Raw genomic sequence first — 5,718 nt, 5'->3', positions numbered from 1 at the left:
CTTTGCCTTGAGTATTGTCCTCTCCCTCTAGTTCCCTTTCTCAAATAGCCCAGATGCAGATTAATGTACTAAGCCATTAACACCTTAGGGTGAAAGAGTCTGACAAATCCATGGGCAATAACAAAAGGTGGGGAAATAAGAAGCTTAAAGTAGTGGTAGGGAATATGAAAAGATTTAAATCAAACATTAATATTTGCCTGGGGAGCCCATCTGTAAGCATAAATTTCACAAATTCTCTAGTTCTCAGGCAGAATTTCTCCACCTTGTCATTAGGGCGGGAAACGTTTTGTTATGGGGGGGTGGGTATCCTGTGCATTGCAGAATGTTTAGCAGTATCCCTGCCCTCTAACCACTAGATGCCAGTTGCAACCCCAGTTATGACAACAAAAAATGTCTCCAATCATTGCCAAAAAAGTCCCCTGGGGGGCAAAATCACCCCCAGTTGAAAATCACTGGTCTAGTGTGAATAAATTATAATCTTGGTGATGTTAAGGGTACAACCAATACAACTGATTTCTCCCATAGATGGAGCTCTTGCTCAACAAAGTGTTTCATTAAAAGGGCAACAGGGAGGGAATCAAACCGGAAGGAAAAACACAGATCACAGGGTGCTTAATCAACTGCAAATTGTCCTTGCCTTTACCCCTCTTCTGAATCAGCAGGAAATGGACCGTGTTGGAAAGTTCTGGTTCCTAATGGCTGACTTGACCCTCTAGGGCTGGCCAGAAAGGCTGATTTTTTTTTTTAATGCAAAACTTCACGTTTTATTTTTATTCTTACATTGGTGGGAGCTGATGTCAGGAACTGAAAGGCAAGCAATAACTTTTATTTCTACCTCTTAGCTGAACAATAATACACACAATGTGGCATTTTCATTAGGCTTCTTTACATTGCTTCTTCACATTTCACCCTAGAATACAACATTACCCTTTTCTTGAATAAAATGACCCAGTTACCAAGGAAACCATCTTTGGAGGGAGTGTTTAATAAGCATATTTTATTTAAATGAATCGTCCAGTAGGAAATGGAGAATTCATTGCTTTTACTTAGACTGTGTAAGTAGTTAAATGTCAGATTTATGTGTGCAGCTCACCAACATTTCCTTATTGGAAACATCAATATTTCCACATCACAGTTCCCAAAAAGACTTTAAAGTCCCAGAATTCTGTATCTCCTTTGGCTTGCTTCTCTCTTGATTCCACCCAGGCTTTATTAATGGTTCGCTTAATGTCATCACCTCCATCTTCATAAATTTTCTTTAGAACTTTCATTAATCCCTCACTAGGATCTATTTCAGTGTCGTAGGAGGGCTTTTCTTTCTCTTTGCATTCTTTTTCAACCTGAGTCACGTAGACCCACCGTGTGTTTTCCGCTTTCTTCCTGCCTAAGATAAGAACTGTATCTGTCTTGATCTTTTTTAACTGCCTTCCACAGAGATGGGTTACAAGAGATTGTTCGTAATCATGGAGTAACTCTTCCCATTTAGATTCTTTACCAAAAGATCAAATGACCTCTCTGCGAAATGCACCTTCACATTCTCAGCAGGGACTTAATGAACTCCAGTTAAGGTCATGTAGATTTTCACAAACTTATCTGACTGATCCCATCCATAATTGCTGATTTTCACTGTATATCTGTGATAATAGAAGCAACCACAGAGGCAGGCTTTTCAATTTCCAGAAGCTCTGCTTTCCTCTGTGATTTCTGCTGCATCTTGTTCTTGATTTCTGTCTCAGTCTTGGATTTTTCAGCTGTCAGGGCATCACGTACTCTTTTTCTAGTGTTTTTTTCCAGCAGCACCTTCACCTCTTCTAGATCTTTCTGTAGCTCCTCCACAGCTGAAGCCATGGTTGGGCTGCATCAGGCAAGGCCCGAGCTGCAGCGGCGCAGGGGCGAGAACAGGAAACACCGCACGGACCACGCTCACCCCGAGTGCAGACCACACCGGCACCAGTCAGAGTGGCCGCGGTCTTCGGGCACCAGAAAGGCTGATTTTGAAGATGGAAGTTGCTAGCTGTCCAGGTCTCATGCAGAGTCTCCTAGACCAGGCTGGGAGAACACCAAGGTCTTCAGAGCATCACCCAAAGCAAGCAGCAGGCCACTCATGTGCTTTTTTTTTTTTTTTTTTTTTTTGCAGTACGCGGGCCTCTCACTGTTGTGGCCTCTCCTGTTGCGGAGCACAGGCTCTGGAAGCGCAGGCTCAGCGGCCATGGCTCACGGGCCCAGCCGCTCTGCGGCATGTGGGATCTTCCCGGACTGGGGCACGAACCCGTGTCCCCTGCATCGGCAAGCGGACTCTCAACCACTGCACCATCAGGGAAGCCCCTCATATGCTTTTGATATTGCAAAATTGTTCCTAGTTACTCTGTACATTCTGCCTTTAAATTGCTTTCATTGTTTTATGTGGTCTGTGGTACACACCTCATTTCTTTCAGCTGCAGTCATAATATTTCCAGCAGTTAGCTCATTCAACAGAAGTTCCTTGTATTTTTATCCAAGGAGTCAACATTATGTTAGGGAGTGGAGGTGAAGGGTTGGAATACATTGCCCTGAGGTGAGAGGCAACTAACCTCATAAAATGTGTTGTTACCCAAAGAGAGAATACTCTTTAATCACCAAAGTGATGCTAAGAAAGTCTCAAAACCCCCTTTGACATTTTGCCGAGATTACATGGGAACTGGTTATGCATTAGACAAATTGCAATTCTCATTTACCAGCTCAGGACAAGGTCAGGCTACCAAAAAGCAGCAGTGATGCTTCTTCCCAGGGGAGGTTATGTTGAAACCTTAATCCTTTTCTCTTCCACTTGTGAGGTGAGTGGGTTGACAGGTACAGGATAGAGTTGACACTCAGAGCTGACATTCTCTTACTTTGTCACTAGCAGCAGAGTGTCCAGTGTCAGGACCAAGATTCATCATAGCCGGGAGATGTTGACTGGACTTGTTTATTACTGGTAAACTCTTCGGAACAAATTCCATAAGGACTCCTGTTGCTAGATGAACACCTGAGAGGCAGAGATTCAGGCTCATAGGGAACTTTCTATAGATTCATTAATTCAACAAGTACTTTTGGAGGATCGACTATGTGTAGATATAAACTTGGTTCCACTGAAGGCAGTGACGTCACTCCCAGACACCAGCACTAAGCGTAGACCCACCAGGAAGCACAGAAGCCTGTCTAGGACACTCTCTTTGCCAAGTCAGCTTGTCAACACTCCACAATCTCCTTTTCAGAGCCTCACTAGGGAGCTTTTTCCTTTGTCTGCAATAGTGGCAACTCCGTGTGACGGGGTGCTCCACCTTTAATGGGGTGTGAGGCGTTCAAGCAAGCAAGTCACACACGGTCTGCTCCCATTCATTCTCTCCTCCGTCGTCAGCAGTGACAGAAGTGGAAGCTTTGCAAACCAAGGAACCTGATTTAGACTGAGCGTGCTACTTTGGATTTGTAGTCTTACAAATCTCCTTGCATGTTTCTTCTCTGTGTACTGGCCTAGAACCACTGTTTTGATGCAGAGATTCTTAACCCTGGCTACACATTGTGATCACGGGGGAGAAGCTTAAAAAATACTGCTGCCTGGGCCCCTTCCCTTTGATTCTTTCATTAGTTGGGGGCGGGGGGCGGTGCATTTCCCCATGGAAAAGTAATAAAATTCACACCAGTGTTTCTCAGTTCTGGCTGCACATTAAAATCAGCTGGAGGGGGAACTCTTTAAGTTTCTTGATATCTGAACCCCATCCCAGACCAATTAAAAATGATTCTCTAGGCTAGAGCCCCAGCATCTGTAGTTTTTAGTTCCCCAGTATATTCTAGTACATAGGTCAATATGTGGCCACTGCTGCAAATTCTATTACTTTCATTCGGATTTAGTCTATACCAACAATCCAAAAGGCAGAAAAGTTCACTAAAAGAAGGGTCAGATTGGGATGGTTCTCTGTGCATAAGGAATCAAAAGCCAAACATTTCTTCTGGAATCCATGAGACTGTGTGTGTGTTTGTGCATGTATGAACATAGGCAGGACAGGTTTTGTAGAGCTGCATGAACAGGAGTAGAATGTTCAATTAATGTTAAAATAATGTATGTTAAAATATGTTAAAATGATGTAGAAAGATAGAAATAAATCCCATCATATATATAATGAAAGAAAATTCATACAAAAATTAGTTGAATTTGCTTCACTCAAATGTCATAAATTTTTAAAATTTAATCTAATTTTTTAAAATTGAAAGTATAGTTGATTTACAATGTTGTTAGTTTCAGGTATACAGCAAAGTGATTTAGTTTTGTGTATATATATATTATATATGTATATGTTCTTTTTCAGATTCTTTTCCCTTAGAGGGTATTATAAAATACTGAATACAGTTCCCTGTGCTATACAGTAGGTCCCTGTTGGTTAGTTATTATATATATAGTAGTGTGTATATGTTAATCCCAAAGTCCAAGTGTCATCAAAATTTTAAATGACTTGCTCTTTGTGCATCTACCGCAAGACCTTCTACAATATAAAGGAAGCTTCCATGTTCATTGGGGCAAAAAGCCAAGATTGGCCAGGATGAGTTCTTTTCTGAAGGCTCCAGTTCTTGTCTGGAGGTCACTTTCAGTCTTATTCCTATTGATGCCCAAATTCAGTACCTGTGGTTGCAGGATTGAAGTCCCTGTTTCCCTGATGGCTATTGGCTGGAGATCACTCTGAGCTCCTAGAGGCTGCCACATTCCTTGCCATGTGGTCCCTTTCATTCCCAAGCCAACAATAGTATATCATATCCTTCTCATGCTTCGAATCACTGACTTCTTTGACGTCTAGACCCAGATTTTAAGGGCTCATGTGATTAGGTCGGGTGAACCCGGATAATTCCTATTCATAAATTCAGTTGTGCCATGTAAGATGACCTAACCATGGGAAAGAGATCCATCACATTCTCAAATCCTCATGATTATACAGGGTATGTATGCCAGGAGTTGGGCATCTTGGGAGCCACCTTAGATCTCTGCCTACCACAATACTCCTTCAAGAAGCTTGGCTAAGAACAGAAGAATACTGAGAGGAAGTGGGATTAAATGATTCTTTTTAAAACCATGATCAAGAGCAAGCCTGGAACATATTTACATGCTGAGAAGAAAGGATACAAAAAAGGGATTAAAACTCCAAGAGGGTGAAAATAATTGTAAAGGGAATTGAGGATATGGCTCCTGAATATAAGATTTAACTTAAAGGAAGAACAAGCTCTTCTTGGAAAAGAGACCATAAGGGTGGATGCAGATGTGGGACATTGTATGTGCAGGGGCAGGAATTTCATGGAATATCTTCAGATTACCTCAAGACGTTCCCTAAGAAGTAGAAGGCCAAGGTAGGCAGAGCTAGGGACCGGGTAGATAGCACTGGAGGATGCTGAGAGAGTGAGTATTAGAAATGGAACTTGAGATGGCTCACCCAGGGCATCCACAAGTGCTTGAAGAATTAATAAATCCATCCGATAAGCACAGAGGATGCCTGAGCTGCCTCATACCTGCTCGTGAGTGTGCACCATGGGCATCTCTCCTCAACTCTGAGTTCAGTGATGTAATGTTAGTAGCTTGAAATTGGCCGTAGTGGGGATATTTATACCTTGGAAATTTGCTAACACTGCAATTAGAGTTTTTAAACAGAGAGCTCGTTGTTAAATATTTACCAGGCCACAGTCCTGCAGGGAGCGCCCTTTGGGTTCCAAAGGCATCAG

General features: G+C 42.4%; 1 pseudogene across 1 annotated transcript; it reads right to left on the bottom strand.

Annotated features, from left to right (window-relative positions):
* Positions 1-978: 978 nt before the first annotated feature.
* LOC308616642 (calcyclin-binding protein-like) lies at positions 979-2,132 on the bottom strand (annotated as a pseudogene). Its single transcript has one exon. The product of its transcript is annotated as a calcyclin-binding protein-like (transcript).
* Positions 2,133-5,718: the final 3,586 nt, after the last annotated feature.

The sequence above is a fragment of the Mesoplodon bidens genome (genome assembly GCF_964165515.1).
Source record: "Mesoplodon bidens genome assembly, chromosome: 4".
NCBI classification, from domain to species: Eukaryota; Metazoa; Chordata; class Mammalia; order Artiodactyla; family Ziphiidae; genus Mesoplodon; species Mesoplodon bidens.
The sequence above is the reverse complement of the archived record's forward strand: the minus strand, read 5'-3'. Positions and strand labels throughout refer to the sequence as shown.